The sequence below is a fragment of the Cetorhinus maximus genome, chromosome 4 (assembly GCF_964194155.1).
Source record: "Cetorhinus maximus chromosome 4, sCetMax3.hap1.1, whole genome shotgun sequence".
Classification (NCBI taxonomy): domain Eukaryota; kingdom Metazoa; phylum Chordata; class Chondrichthyes; order Lamniformes; family Cetorhinidae; genus Cetorhinus; species Cetorhinus maximus.
Genome location: NC_135882.1, coordinates 27074874 through 27091990, shown reverse-complemented (window position 1 = coordinate 27091990; position 17117 = coordinate 27074874).

Genomic DNA, 17117 nt, shown 5'->3' with positions numbered 1-17117 from the left:
CGAGTACAGGGGCAGGGGTATTGAGGCTGACCGGGGGAGGAGCTCTAACAAAAGGGTAAGGTTCATGGGATGAAAGGGGTAAGAAGAGAATGGAAGCAAGAAGGGGCAACGTGGAACAAAGCATGTTTGAATTGTGGAAGAATGAGACAGTGGCTCAAGGAGTTTGGGTTTCTGAAAGGAGGAATGCCAGGATATGGGGGTTCCTCAGGAGTGGAGCCTCATGAAATGGAGGCAGAGAGAGAGAACCCAGTAAAAATTCTGGTAAATGTTTTATAGTGGCTTATGGGCATGGGACAGGGAAAACTAGACACCGCTGTGGGCAGTGAGATGCCCAGCACCCTGGCTCCCTCCTAATGACTAAGCCGCACCCAGCCTGAGCATCTGTGCCTGCTCAGACACGATAAGTAGGGAGGTCCTGTGTAAAAATGAAGGTGCAATACATTAGGGGGGAGTATTTAGTGGATACCAGGGCTTCCAGCACTGTGGTCCACATGCCTAATCCAACCACTTCTCCCTGGGACTCAGTTTAAGTTAATAGACTTCACAGGGAAAGAGCAGGCTGGGACAGTATTGAACATCTTATTGATAGAGTTAGGACTCTTTGCCCTTAAGTGTCTTGCTGCGATGGGAACAGGCTGGTGTGGGTGTCCTGGGGGCCGACTTCATGCTGGCCCACCATGTCATTGTAGGTGCAGTGTGGCTGCCGAAACAGACAAAATGGCCCCATATTAACTAGTGCAAGCTCTATGATCCCAGGGGAAGGAAGGTAAAACAAACCAGGGATCAAGAAACGATCATGAGCCTAATGAATATGAGCCCTTTCCCCATGACCTGGGATCATGATGAGGACACGGACAATAGGGCAGTAAAGGGGAACAGCCGGACACCCCAACCCAAGGTACCCTGGACGGTTCCTTCTACGCCAATGCTGAGCCGCAAGAGACCCCACCCTAGGAGATAGGAAGGGAGAATTCGGTAAGGGGGACACACCATTAGTTTGCGTAAGGTTGAGATACAAGATAAACTTTCAGGTTGTGGAAGATGGTTAGGGGAATGTATAAGAAATTAAGTTGATATACCCACCAGTATAGTTAAAATGCTGCGTGGACAGTGAAAGAAACCTTGTGTGTATGTGAGTGGATTCAGTTTCTGTCTGTGTGTTATAATAGTGTATTGTTTGAATTTGTCGGTGGGATTTCCCGAACCCAAGTGGCAGGTGTGATAGGTGGCAAGCATGGAAAATATGGCGCGAGCTGCTTCACGACGGCATGAAGGCAGCTTGCGATCGTCCGCTTAGCCCACCTATGGCAGGCCATGTTTCCTGCCATCGGCCGGCAGGGAGCTAATTGTAATACATCAGCATATAATTAAAAGGCCATCCCGCCAGGCTCATGGAACCCCAGCATATCGCCTGTTCATGTCGGCGGGAAGGCACGGTGACGTGTTTCACAACAGCACGCAGATGACATGCACTTGGCGGCCTTCACTTTGGACTGAGGTGAGTGAGCAGCAGCATCCTCCACAGCTTGCCCATTGATTACAGGCCTCAGGGGTGCCAGGGGGCGGGGGAAACTGATGCCTGGCCCTGGAGGCAACTGCTGAGGTGGTTTGGTGTGTCTTGGCGCAAGTGCTGGCCAGTCTCAGAAGCATCCGTTATCATTAGGGGTGGGGGGGGGTCAAGTGCTGCCCTGGCGCTTCATCCCACACACAAGCAATTGAGGTGGGGGCAGGGTAAGCGAGGGAAGTGGCCACATATTAGGGACACCTGTATAAACTGACCATGCCTCTGCAACTGAGACAGATCAGGCACAGCAACAGAGATGTGATTGGGGTCGGGCTCCTAGCCTGCCCGCCCATGCAAGCAACGTGGTGACACCAAAGGGCCACCAAGCACTCCATACCTTACCCATTCCCCACCCCCCACAGCACAAACTTCGAGTCCACCACCACTTTATTGGACCGCGGAGCAGTTGGGCTGCACACGTTGTACAATCTCCTCACCAACACTGGCCATGTAGCAGTCATTGCTGGAGACACTCAAAGCCCCTTGCAATCTCAGCATCCCAGTTTGGGCCAGTGTCCCCCATGCTGCAGGTTGACAGGGCAGCCATGAAGTGCACTCATCTCTGGCCATCCGAGGGGTGACCAGCATTCTCCAGGAAGTGTTAAGGGGTGGTTACACAGGGCCAAGAAAGGTGCCAAGTACAGCCATGATAATCATGCCTCTCTCTCTCTCTCTTTCATGCTGCAGGAGGACCACGTCAGGATCATGGATCCTGGTGACCTTGCTGTATGCCTGATGGCCTACAGAGATCGTAGTAGGCTGAGGAGAGAGTGACTGAGGCTCCTGGCCGCACAAAGGCAGGAGCAGCAACCTCATGAAGAAGGGGCAGCAGGGGCTCTCGCACACACTGCCCAGGAGTGACAGCGAGCCATGCCTGGTTGGCACCTAGTGACACCCAGGGTCTATAGATGCTGCCTGCCATTCCTGCAGATGACTGAGAACCAGTGTCGCCGACGACTGTGCATGTCTAGGGACCTCGTGGCTCACATCCACCACTTACCACAGGACCTGGCACCAAGGGGACATGGAGGGCATCCACTGCCAGTGGCTGTGAAAGTGACCATGGTGCTCAATTTCTATGCCAGTAGCTCTTTTCAGGGCTCTACAGGTGACCTCTGTGGGATTTCACAATCCGCCACCCACAAATGCATCCATGATGTTACGGATGCCACCTTCTCCATGGCACACAACTTTGTGCATTTCGCCCGGGATCAGGACAGCCAGGATGAAAGGGCCATCGGATTCGCCCAGACCTCGGGATTCCCACAGGTGCAGGGTGCGATTGACTGCACTCATGTGGCACTTAGGCCTCCATCGCTACACTCAGTGGACTTCATCACCCACAAGGGCTTCCGCTTACTGAATGTGCAGCTGGTATGTGACCACCAGAAAGGCATCCTGCAGGTGTGTGCACAGTTCCCAAGGACTGTGCACAAGGCCTACATCCTGAGTCGCTCACAGATCCCTGGAGTCTTCCAGGGCCCACAGAGGCTGCAGGGTTGGCTCCTTGGGGACAAAGGCTACCTGCAGGGGCTGTGGCTGATGATGCCCATGCAGTGGCCTCAGGCTGCAGCAGAGTGGTGCTATAATGAGGCTCATGCAGCAGCTCACAACTTGGTGGAGCAGACCATCGGGCTGTCTTGATGCTCCCCGGACATCCGCAGCAGAGGTGGAGGCAGCCTGCTGACTGTGACGCCCTGTCTGTGATGACTTTGGTGGGTGTCCTCTGGAGGGCTGAGACTTGCTGAGCCCCGGCCTGCTTTCGGGTTCCTGCTGTGTGGCAGTGGCACCCTCCTCGGCCTGTGAAGCTGGAACTGCAGAGGTCACAGGAAGAGGGAATTTGGATGGTCTGGTCACTCCCAGAGTCAACTGAATGGAGGGCCCCAGAGTATATAACTGCTGATCCTCCTCCTTATGGGTACCCGAGAGCCCCTGGCTGACTCGATGGTCAGATTGGGTAGCTGTAGTGAGGCTGAGCTGTTCAGCACCCCTCTCGCGTACACACTGTTGGAGGCCAACTATGACATCAGCGATGTAGTTAAACCTGCGCAGCAGTGCAGGAGTGACGTCCTGGACTAAGGTCTCCATGGCGGATGCCATCTTGCCAGTGTTGACCTCGGTGTGTTGCAATGCCGGCGCTATCACCTCAGCCTGAAGGCGGATGGAATCCTCCATCGTGCCTTGCAAGCTGAGGAGTGCAGCAGACATCCCTTCCTGATGTTCCTGAGCTTGCCTTTGCAGCTCCAGCAACTGTGACATGACCGAGTCCAGAGCTCGTCATCTGATTCAACTCAGCAATGTCCTGGCCTCCAGCAGTCCTCTGAGTGCCAGGGACCTGGGAAATCACTGCCTCCGCCTGCTGTGGATCAGAAAGTGCAATGTGCTCACCCAGTTGTGATCCTGAGGCTACTCTAAAGCTAGGTCCCACCGAGGTGTGTATCTCTGCGCTGGTGGAGGCTGTGGGTGAATACTATGATGGGACTTCAGGGAGGGTGCCTTCAGGTTCCTCTTCAGAGGTTATTTCGGGGCTTGATTGGAGGCTCTGGGACATGGACTCTGTCGGCTGTTTGGCAGGTGTGCCTTTGAAAACAAGGGGAGATAATTAGTGCATGGCAGTGGCCTGTGTAAGAGGACACATCATTCCCAGCATGGTTGTCTGATGGGTGTTACACTGCTGAATCCTCACTTGGTAGAGTAGCGCCAACCTCACTGCCAGCACAGGACTGGTTCCGGTCATTGCCGGCCAGCTGAATGGCTCTGTTTTCAAATTCTGTTGGAACTTTGATCTCTGGCATCCCTTCACTTGTCTGTAATCTTTCCTTCCTGTTGTGTGCCAGTTTGTCCTGCATGGAAAGAGATGGGGAGAGTGTATCAGGATGCCTGCCAGGCCAGATGATAAGTATGCCTGGCCTGTGTGAGTGGATTCAGTGATCCCATGGATGGGGTGAGGACAATGAAGGTGTGTGTGAAAGAGTGAATGGTGATGCCCCTTGCTCTGGCAGTGAGTGAGGGCCCTGTGGATGTGCGATGAGTTTGTGAGTGTGTGGGTTGAAGGTGATGAAAATAGTGATTTATCCTGGCAGAATGGAAGAAATCATTCATCCTTTTGCAGCTCTGGGTGGCTGTCCTCCTCTGCAGGGCATTTGCACTGACCACTGCTGCCACTGCCTCCCAAGCCGGGTTGGTGACATTGCTGCCCATCCTGCAGCCAGAGCGGGGATAGAGCACATCCCGGCAGGCCTCCATGACATCCTGCAGTTGCTCGAAGGACCCGTCATTGAAGCGGGGGGCTGCAGTCTATTTCCCTTTGCTGGCCATTTCTCATGGCCAGCGGTGGTGAGTTGGTGGCAATGACCGTTTTGCTGGCAGATAAGTTTTAAAGATGGCGGCCGGCGTGATGCAGCAGTGTGGTGATGGCGAGCGGGTGAGTGAGATCCTGTCTGCCATGGAAACTGCGTGTTTCCCGGGAATGAATAAATAATGAGGCAGTCTCGGGATGATACAGCGTGAAACCCATCATTTTCGCCGGCGAGTAGGATTCCATTTCGCTACCGCACTTAGTGCAATTCTAGGAAAATTCTGCCCTGTGTGTCTGTGCTCCTGTGCTCAGTGCTTGTCAATGAGTGGATGTTGGAGGTGTTATACTAATTGTGTGGTATGTTTACGCTGAATGAGAGAGGGAGACAGAGAGAGAGAGACCTAAAAGTTGCTTAATCCCTTGTGGTCTGTTTTCATATGTGGTCTTCAAACAGTTGGTGTTTCAAAAGTTGTAATATTGTGATAGAATATGTGTGCGATAAAGATTTTGTGTCAATGAGTATGTTTTATAGTTTCTCCTGAAACTGTAATATCTATCTTAAAAGGGGAGGACTCCTTACAGAGCAGTACTATTTTCCTTCTGTTTAAAATTATACATAACCAAAGGCTGACCCGTGGAGGAAGGACTATACCTCAGTGAACCTCACAGTAGACAGTGCCCTCCCAAACTTCCAAGATTACATAGCCCAGTTTGGATATGATATTCCACCACTGCCCAAGCACCTCCAGGGATCAAAAATCCAGCTCATGTTCTCTGGAATATTAGTGCAGTAGCATAACCATTAAACTACTGTAGCCATCTTTAACCAAAGTTCACAGAAACACAATTTCCAGCAAATGTTGATGGATACTAACTAGAAGTGGGAATCTTTGTCAATATTTCCACCCTTTTCTCCCAAACATTGAGACCAATTCTGTCACCTCCACCATTGTCCCAAACAACAAGTTCAATTAACTCAACTGAGGGCAGCGATTGAGCCTGGAGTTTTGTCAGTGTGCATGGCACAGTGTGGGTCTCCAAATGTCGCCATCAATTCAGGGGGAAGGAAACAAACGGAAGGCATCTGGTTACTACTGGGATTATTTTACTTAAGTGTAAATACAGATTGCTGAACTCCAAGGTTGACAAGAGACTAAAATTAAGCGGATGAAAAATGATGTCCAATACATGCAAAGAAGAGAACAGTTTTGTTTTAGCCAATGTGCAATAAACTAGCCTGAACAAGCATAGGAAATATAATTTTGGTGCTTTTTAAGAATCCTTGGTCATTTACTTTTAACCTGTATCGACAGACATTTAATACTTGCATCAGCACATCTAAGGTCCTTTGAGTGCTGTTAAAATATTCCAGCAGATGCAGACATACTCCTTTGTGCTTAAATTGCATGGTAGTAATACTTGGTGTTATTTTGCTATGTTCAGGCAGGTCTGTTTAAGACATATATTGCAGTGTTGAAGTTCTGTCACCACTTTAGCTAGCAAAGGCTGGTATTAATGAAGCACATGTGTTGATGGTGAAGTTCAAATCTTTAGTTGCTGAGCTGGTGCAATTCAGCAGACAGAGCTTCTCAGCTAGATCAAAAATGAAATCATACTTCAAGTACCATCAAATCACTTAACCAATTAAGGGACAATTTTGTTATAAAAGAAACACTGCCTCAGGTGATGCTCAAGTACACTGGTGTATCTTAAAAAGCTGCAACTGATGTAAAATGGGACATTTTGGTGACACTAGAGTCACTAAGGAATTTATAAACAATGCCTTCAGTCAAACAACACACAGGGTAATAATTTTTATGATAGGCTTAAGGACACTTGATTCAAACAATTGCTTTTATCATCTGTTAAAATGAATGGTGAAATGTAATTTTCACTGGACACATAGTGATTTTCATTTTGTATGTCACATATGAAGTAAACCTTTTGCAGACACAGTGATGCTATATGCACTTGCCCCAGCATCTACATTTCAATGTTTTGAAATAAAGCCATTTCGTAACTGAATCATATGATATTCATTCAGTATACTTCAACTATTATTGATTCTCCTGCTGTTGCCTGGAGAAATAAGCAAAGGGAAGAACGAAATGAAACATAAGATAAAGAAATAACGCCACAGGCTATGAAATAGTAATGGGAATAGAAGGAATATACGAAGCACTAAAACAAAAACAAAGGGGCAAAGAAATTAAGATAAATATCAGAGCTGAATAGATGGTTTGTTTATTTTTTATTTTATTGCCTTCATTTAACAAAACAGTGAAAGGAAGACAGAAAGTATATTAAGAAAACAGCTGAAAGAAACTTCAAAGATGTCCAGTGAGCTTCACTATGGGCTGGTGTTAGACCACCTTGTTTGGTCATTTATTCCATATTTGATTTTTATAAGATAGCTTCCAGTAGGTTGAAGATGGTTCTTTTTACGTTTTGAACAAGCTTTCTTTGCTTTTTAACTGTCTTAGACATTCTGTGATAATAATATCCCATAATACCACTCAGGAAGGCTATATAAGCATTTTGATGTACGTAGGATTCCCACTATAAAAGGATTGCCCCAGCAGTATTATACATTATGAAAGGCAAATTAATATTAATCATTGAAATTAAGAATTCCTAGTGTGTGGGGTGGAGAGTATGGGATGGTGTTTGGGGGTGAAATTTTATCAATTCAATCTGCTGCCAATGCACATTTCTATTATTTAATGGCATGTCAACTATTTATGATGCAAGCATAATCATTTTAAGCATATTGATGGATGTAAGAATCCCATAAAACATACATTGGCTGACTACCTGTAAGCTTTTGGTTCCAAACTCAGTTTATTCAAAGAATATGTTAAATGAATCTGCCTGAGTTACCAATGTTAGTAGTCAAAAGTTTAATGCATTTGACGGGCATTGGTTTATCTGCTATCTTCGTGGAGATAAAAGAAAGATTAACTCATAAGTTGAAACAACAGGCACAGGATTGCCACATGAATATATTAAAAGATTGTTAATCCATAATTTTCACCAACAATATTGTCCAATAGAAATCATTAATTCGTCACAGGTGTGGTCACGTCGACACCATTTTAGCCACATGCCCTAAATTTAGTCAAAAATGCCTTGCACACAAATACACTTCTTGTGCGTATTGGTGTAACTAAAATTCAGTTCAAAACTTGGCAATTTATCCATTATATGGGTATTTGCAATCTTGTTACAAATGCATTAGATGTGGCACAGTGTTCCTATGTTGACCAATAGGAGCATCAGAACAAAGGGACAGGAAGGTTATTCAGCCCCTCCAGCCTGTTTTGCCATTCAATGAAATCATAGATGATCTGTGACTTAACTCCATATACCTGCCTTTGCCACTTTTATGTCTTGGGTAAATGAGCTTGTTGGCCAATTGAACTCTAACTGCACGCCTTCCCATGTTGAGGTGTCAGCTGTGGCTCAGTTCATAGCACCCTCACCTTTGAATCAGAGGGTTGTGGGTTCATGTCCCACTCCCGGAAAACCAAGAACTGTGATTGTACCCGAAAGAAGTTGCAATCTGTGACTGTTGGTAACTCGAAAGAGTTTCCCATGTTCTCACCAATTGCTGCTTGCAATCAATAACAGGGAGACACTGATGTAAGAATAAACAATGATGGCTTATTGAGACATAGGCCAGAGCACCAGATCATCAGTGCTCACTCAGAAACCTTCAGAACGGGACTTACGGTTCCCCATTTCCCGTGCTGTACAGTGATTCATCAGTGCTGTCACATGATCAGCACACTTGCATTCTCTTAAAAGGACAAGGTACCTCACTTTACACAGCCACATACCTTTAATATATTTGGGTAACAAAGTCCTATCAATTTCAGATTTAAAATTAATATTTGATTTAGCATCAACCGCCTTTTGCAGAAGAGAGTTCCGAACTTCGACCTTCCTTTATGTGTAGAAAGTTTCCTAATTTCACTCCTGAAAGGTATGGCTCTAACCTTTAGACAATTCCTCTGAGTTCGAGACTCCCCAGCCAGTAAAATTAGTTTCTCCCCAGCTACCCTATCAGTTCCCATTAATATGTTTTTGATGTTTTTGTTGATGCGAGGGGACAGGCTGATTTTGAGTCATCAAAATTGGATCACATGGGGAAAAAATTGGCAAACACTGATATGAAGAATCAAATTTACATGGAAACTACAGAAGTGCAAAAGCAATATGCTGTATTTTTCAGCTAGGCCATAGTTCCCGGCAGTGGCACCACAAGTGGGCATTCAGCAGCTGACCACAAATGATTTCATAGTGGTCAGCCAATTAACTCAGAGGGGCCATCCAATTCAATGCCCCAAGACAGGAAATTAGGAGGCAAAGTCGACGTCAGCTGACTCAGTGGACTGAATGGCCTACTCTTGTTCCAATGTTTCTATGTCGCTAAAATAAGATGAAGCAGAAAAAGGATGCGCATAAGAGATGTCAGGATAATAATATAAGGATGATTTATAAGGATGACACCAGGAATGTGTGGGTATGCACTTCAGGAAAGGATTGACAGGCCGGATCTCTTTTTTCCTGAAAAAAGAAAGCTGAGGGCTGGCCTAATAGAGGTCTTTAAAATTATGAAATGTTTGATAGCGTGAAGACTGAGAGAATTTTTCCTCTTGTGAGGAAGAGCATTACTAGGAGCCATCAATATAAGATAGTCACCAAGAAATCCAATAGGGAATTCAGAAGAACCTTCTTCACCCAAAGAGTGGTAAGAATGTGGAACTTGCTACCACAGGAAGTGGTTGAAGCGAATAATAAAAATGCATTTATGGGCTAACTAGACAAGCATTTGAGGGAGAATGGAATAAATGGTTACAATGATAGATATAGATGACAAAAGATGGGAGGAGGCTTGTGTAGAGCATAAACACCAGCTCGGACTGATTAGGCTGAATGGCCTGTTTCTTTGCAAAATATTGTATGTATATCTATATGTCTAAATGTGAAATGCCTGTCTGTTTGTTGACAAACTTCTCCAAGGTCCTGGAGTCAATCTCAACCAAACTTGGTGGGATAATGCTTTACACCAAGGGGCATGTCGTGGGAGAGTTGACATTCAGCCTCCTTCACTGCAGGGGGACTTTTGCATCCTAGCAGGGGACCCAGCAGTCCTGCCTACACAGTATCCCCGCAGACACCATGGACAGAATTTTGAGTTCAGCGGGCCCAGGATCGGCCGGGAAGCAATCGACCCCCGACTGCGATTTCACGTTGGTGGCCTTATTAAGGCCCACCCAGCAGCTCCCCACTGGTCGGGAAGGGCCGAGAGGGAGGGGGGCCTGTCGGCCATCAGGTCCACTGGGGACTGAGTGGCCGGTTGAAAAATGGCACAGGCAGTCCCTGGAAGGCTGCCACGGGAGAACATCTGTTATGTGTTAGCAGAGTCAAGTAATGGGGTCGAATGCGGCTTGAGACGGCAGGCGGGAGGGCAGATCACGTGGGCACTTGGCCCCCGGCTTTTTGGAAGAGTGCCTCGCGGTCCTCCTGGAGGAGGTGGCTGCCAGTAGGGTCACCCTTGTCCACAGAGATGGGAGGAGGAGGCCACCGCACCTCACAAAGAGGGCATGGGAGGAGGTGGCACCGCTGGTTAGCCGCCATGACGTGATGCGGTGCACACGGGTACAGTGCCGGAAGATGTTCAATGGCCTGCTGAGCTCAGGAAGGGTGAGTACCATATTAACATGGGTCAGTGTGCAGAAGTGTTAAGGTGTTGCCGTCCCCCGGGGACCTCAGGGGCGCTAGATTCTGAATGCCAACTGCCAAGGTGCTGGAGCTGGCCACAGGGGTGAACCCTGGTGCTTGGATTAAGTGCCTTGTGGCTCGAGGGCCACAACTTAGATATGGCCTGCGAGGTGTTCCTCAGCTGGGGTTAGCCAGGCTGCAATGGCGCTGCAGGTAGAGAGTGGACTAATCAATGCTCCTCTGTCCTTTCAGGAGAAGATGAGCCATAACCAATCAGAGAGAGCATGTACATACAGAGGCCCACCCAACCTGCTGCGACTGACCAGGCTCGAGCAGGATGCCCTTGAGCTCGAGAGCCAGCACGCTTCACGTGCAACCGGACATGGAGAGGCAGGGGTGCCAGACAAAAGTAAGAGCGCAGTGCACCAAGCGCTCCATACTTTACACTCCCTGCACTCCCCCCCAACCCTCACACCACCCCCCCGCCACCCCTGGCACAGATGCCGAGTGCACCATCACTTTATTGTACCGCGCAGCAGTTGGGCTGCACACAACGTACAATCTCCTCGCCAACACTGGCCATGTAGCAGTCACTGCTGGAGACGCTCACAGCCCCTTGAGATCTCAGTATCCCGGTTTGGACCAGTGTCCCCCATGTCTCAGGTTGACAGAGCAGCCATGCAGCGCACTCATCTCTGACCACCCAAGGGGTGACCAACACTCTTCAAGAAGCGATAAGGGGTGGTCACACAAGGCCAGGAAAGGTGCTAAGTACAGCCATGATAACCACATCTCTCTCTCTCTCTCTCTCCCTTTCATGCTGTGGGTGGGCTACGTCAGGATCATGGATCCTGACGACCTGGCTGTGTGCCTAATGGCCTACAGAGACCGTAGAATACAGAGGAGAGAGTGACTGAGGCACCTGTCTTTTATCTTGTGCAGAAAGGTTTCACATCTGAGTGACAAGAACACTGCTCATCAGAACAAGGAGCGATAGGCAGGGTGACATTCTTAAAAGTTTATTGACAAGAGTGAACAGTATGTACAAGTGATCAACACCCGTGCCCAGGCTGTGCAACTAATTTTACCTAACTTTCATAACCCTGCTGCTACGTTTTGGGGCTCCCTGGACATCCACAGCAGAGGTGGAGGCAGCCTGCTGACTGTGACGCCTTGTCTGTCAAGACTTTGGCGGCCATCGTCTGGAGGGCTGAGACTTGGAGGGCTCCGGTCTGCTTTCAGGGTCCTGCTCTGTGGCAGTGGCACCCTCCTTGCCTGTGAAGCTGGATCTGTGGAGGTCACAGGAAGATAGGAATTGGATGGGCCGGACACTCCAAAAGCCACCTGGGTGGATGGCCCCGGAGCGTGCACTTGCTGATCCTCCTCCCTGAGAGACCCAGGCTGACTCTGTGAGTGGAAGGAGTAGCTGGAGTGAGATCGAGCTGCCTAGCACCTCTCTCGTTTACACACTACTGAAGACCAAGATGTAGTTGAGCCCACACAACAGTGCAGGACTGATGCCCTGGACCAAGGTATCCATGGCAGCCACCATTCTGCCAGTGTTGACCTCAGTGCATTGCAATGCCGGCGCTATTACCTCAGCCTGAAGACGGATGAACTCCTCCATCGTGCTTTGCAATCTGGGGAGTGCAGCGGAAATTCCTTCCTGATGTTCCTGAGTTTGCTTTTGCAGCTCCAGCAACTGTGACATGACTGAGTCCAGAGGCTCCTCATCTGACTCGGACTCAGCAACGTTCTGGCCTCTGGCAATCCTCTGAGTTCCAGGGGCCTGGGAAGTCCCTGCCTCAGCCAGCTGTGGATTTATAAGTGCGAAGTGCTCACCAGATTGCTATCAGGAGTCTACTCTAAAGCTAGGTCCCACCGAGGTGTGTGTCTCCGCGCTGGTGGAAGGTGTGGGTGAGCGCTATGGCAGGACTTCAGGGACGGTGCCTTCAGATTCCTCTTCAGAGGTTTCTTGGGAGCTTGATTTGAGGCCCTGGGTCATGGACTCTGTCAGTTGTTTGGCAGATGTGCTGCAAATACAAGGGGAGATAATTATTGCATGGCAATGGCCTGTGAAAGAGGGCACATCACTCACGGCATGGTTGTCTGATGAATGTGGCACTGCTGGACCCTCACTTTGTAGAGCAGCACCAACCTCACCATCAGCACAGGACTGGTCTGGGTCATTGCCGGCCAACTGGATGGCTCTGTTTTCAAATTCTGTCAGAACTTTGATTCCGGCATCCCTCCACCTGTCTGCGACCTTTCCCTCCTGTTGTGAACCAGTTTGTCCTGCATGGATAGAGATGGGGAGAGTGTATCAGGACTCCTGCCAGATCAGATGATAAGTATGCCTGGCCTTTGTGGGTGGTGAGTGGTCCCTTGGACAGGATGAGGACAATGAAGGTGTGTGTGTGAGAGTGAATGGTGATGTCCCTTGCACTGGCAGTGAGTGAGGTCCCTCTGGATGTGCGATGGGTTTGTGAGTGTGTGAGGTGGGAGTGATGAAAAGAGTGACTTAATCTGGTGGAACAGATATTTCATCCTTTTGTGGCACTGGGTGGTTATCCTTCTCTGCAGGGCATTCGTGCTGACCACCTCTGCCACCACCTCCCAAGCTGGGTTGATGACATTGCTGCTCATCCTGCGACCAGAGCTGGGGTGGAGCAAATCCTGTCGGGCCTCCACGGCATCCAGCAGCCGCCCAAGGGTCCCGTTGTTGAAGTTGGCGCGGTGGGTGGGGGGGTGGGGGTGTGCAATCTTTTTGCCTTTGCTGGCTATGTCACCCAGACAGCGGTGGTGAGCTGGTGGCAATGAGTGCTTTGCTGGTGCCTACTTTTAAAGATGGCGACTGGCATGATGCAACAGCGGGGTGAATGCGAGTGGGTGAATGAGAGCCTGCCCGCCATGGAAATGCCAGGAATGTATAAATAATGAGGCGGGCTTGGGAAGATACGGTGTGAAAACCCGCTATTTTCATCGGTGGGTAGGACTCCATTTTACCCGCCCACTACAGCACTTAAGACCATAAGACATAGGAGCAGAAATTAGGCCATTCGGCCCATCGAGTCTGCTCCGCCATTCAATCATGGCTGATAAGTTTCTCAACCCCATTCTCCCGCCTTCTCCCCGTAACCTTTGATCCCCTTACCAATCAAGAACCTATCTATCTCAGTCTTAAATACACTCAATGACCTGGCCTCCACAGCCTTCTGTGGCAATGAATTCCATAGATTCACCACTCTCTGGCTAAAGAAGTTTCTCCTCATCTCTATTCTAAAAGGTCTTCCCTTTACTCTGAGGCTGTGCCCTTGGGTCCTAGTCTCTCCTACTAATGGAAACATCTTCCCCACGTCCACTCTATCCAGGCCTTTCACTATTCTGTAAATTTCAATCAGATCCCCCATCATCCTTCTAAACTCCATCGAGTATAGGCCCAGAGCCCTCAAACACTCCTCATATGTTAAGCCCTTCATTCCTGGGATCGTTCTCGTGAACCTCCTCTGGACCCTCTCCAGGGCCAGCACATCCTTCCTGAGATACGGGGCCCAAAATTGCTCACAATATTCTGAATGTGGTCTGACCAGAGCCTTATAAAACCTCAGCAGCACATCCCTGCTTTTATATTCTAGTCCTCTCGAAATAAATGCCAACATTGCATTTGCCTTCCTAACTACTGACTCAACCTGCAAGTTAACCTTAAGAGAATCCTGGACTAGGACTCCCAAGTCCCTTTGCTGATTTCTGAATTCACTCCCCATTTAGAAAATAGTCTATGCTTCTATTCTTCCTACCAAAGTGCATGACCTCACACTTCCCCACGTTGTATTCCATCTGCCACTTCTTTGCCCATTCTCCTAACCTGTTCAAATCCTTCTGCAGCCTCCCCACCTCCTCAATACTACCTGTCCCTCCACCTATCTTTGTATCATCTGCAAACTTAGCCAGAATGCCCTCAGTTCCTTCATCTAGATCATTAATGTATAAAGTGAAAAGTTATGGTCCCAACACTGACCCGTACGGAACTCCACTAGTCACCGGCCGCCATCCTGAGAAGGACCCCTTATCCCCACTCTCTGCCTCCTGCCAGACAAGCAATCTTCTATCCATGCTAGTAACTTGCCTCTAACACCATGGGCTCTTATCTTACTGAGCAGCCTCCTGTGCGGCACCTTGTCAAAGGCCTTCTTGAAGTCCAAGTAGATAACATCCTTTCGCTCTCCTTTGTCTAACCTACTCATTACCTCCTCAAAGAATTCTAACAGATTTGTCAGGCATGACCTCCCCTTGTTGAAACCATGCTGACTTTGCCTGATTTTACCATGCACTTCCAAGTATTCTGAAATCTCATCCTTAATAATAGACTCTAAAATCTTACCAACGACCGAGGTCAGGCTAATCGGCCTGTAATTTCCCGTCTATTGCCTCACTCCCTTCTTAAACAGGTGGGTTACATTAGCAATTTTCCAGTCCTCTGGGACCCTCCCTGACTCCAGTGATTCCTGAAAGTTCACCACTAACGCCTCCACTATCTCTTCAGCTATCTCCTTCAGAACTCTGGGGTGTAATCCATCTGGTCCAGGTGATTTATCCACCTTCAGACCTTTCATTTTTCCTAGCACCTTCTCCTTGGTAATGGCCACTATACTCACCTCTACCCCCCGACTCTCTTGAACTTTGGGGATGTTACTCATGTCTTCCACCGTGAAGACTGACGTAAAGTACCTATTCAGTTCCTCCGCTTTGTCTTTGTTCCCCACTACTACTTCTCCAGCATCATTTTCCAGCGGCCCAATGTCCACTTTTGCCTCTCTCTTACCCTTTATATATCTAAAAAAACTCTTGCAATCTTCTTTTATATTACTGGCTAGTTTACCCTCATATTTAATCTTCTCCTTCCTTATTTCTTTTTTAGTTGTCCTCTGTTGGTCTTTGTAGGCTTCCCAATCCCCTGGTTTCCCACTGCTCTTCGCCCCATTGTATGCTTTCTCTTTAGCTTTTATGCTGTCCCTGACTTCCCTTGTCAGCCATGGTTGCCTTGTCCTCCCTTTAGTATGCTTCTTCTTCCTAGGGATGAATTTTTGCTGTGTCTCCGAAATTATTCCCAGAAACTCCTGCCATTGCTGTTCCACTGTCTTTTCTGCTAGGCTCATCTCCCAGTCAATTCTGGCCAGCTCCTCCCTCATGCCTCTGTAGTTGCCTTTATTCAACTGTAATACCGTTACATCTGATTCCAGCTTTTTCCTCTCAAATTGCAGAGTAAATTCTATCATATTATGGTCACTGCCTCCTAAGGGTTCCTTCACCTTAAGCTCCCTTATCAAATCTGCCTCATTACACATCACTAAATCTAGATTTGTCTGTTCCCTAGTGGGCTCTACCACAAGCTGCTCCAAAAAGCCATCTCGTAGACATTCCACAAATTAATTTTCTTGGGATCCACTACCAACCTGATTTGCATATTGAAATCCCCCATGATCACTGTCACCTTGCCTTTCTTACATGCCTTTTCTATCTCCTGGTGTACCTTGTGCCCCACATCCTGACTTCTGTTCGGAGGCCTGTACATAACTCCCATTATGGTTTTTTTATCTTTGCGGTTCCTCAACTCTACCCACACAGATTCTACATCATCTGACCCTTACGTCATTTCTTGCTATCGATTTAATTTCATTTCTTACTAACAAAGCAACCCCACCCCCTCTGCCAACCTGCCTATCTTTTGGATAGGATGTATATCCTTGGATATTTAGCTCCCAGTCCTGATCCCCTTGCAGCCATGTCTCCGTGATGCCCACCACATCATAGCTGCCAATTTCAATCTGCGCCACAAGCTCATTTACCTTATTTTGTATACTGCGTGCATTCAGATACAATACCTTCAGTCCTGTATTTCCCGTCCCCTTTCACATTGTTGTCCCTTTATCTGATGTGCTTGAAGTTAGATTCCTAGCCCTTTCCAAACACTCTGTCCTATTTTGTGTTCTGGAGACTTTAATAGCCTCTCCTGGGCTCTCCATTCTTTTCAGTTTTTTCATAATTTTCCAAGTTGAATCCACCCGCCCACACGCTAACCTGCGGCTTTGTTTCCCATTAATCATACTTCTTGGAGTTATACCCTTCCCTTCTCCCCCACTTTCTAGTTTAAAGTTCTGTTGACCACCCTATTTACCCTTTTCGCTAGAACATCGGTCCCAGACCGGTTCAGGTGGAGACCGTCCCAATGGTACAGATCCCTCCTGTTCCAATACTGATGCCAGTGCCTCACGAAATGGAACCCCTCTTTCCCACACCACTCCTTTAGCCACATGTTTACTTCCCTTATTCTCGCGTCCCTATGCCAATTTGCATGTGGCTTGGGTAGTAATACGAAGATTATAACCCTTGAGGACCTGTTCTTTAATTTAGTTCCTAGTTCCTGATAATCCCCAAACAGGTCCTCTTTGCACTTAGTGCAATTCTGGCAAAATTCCACCCAGCAACTGAATAGGATCAAGGAATTTATTCATTTTGGCTCAAGAAGGG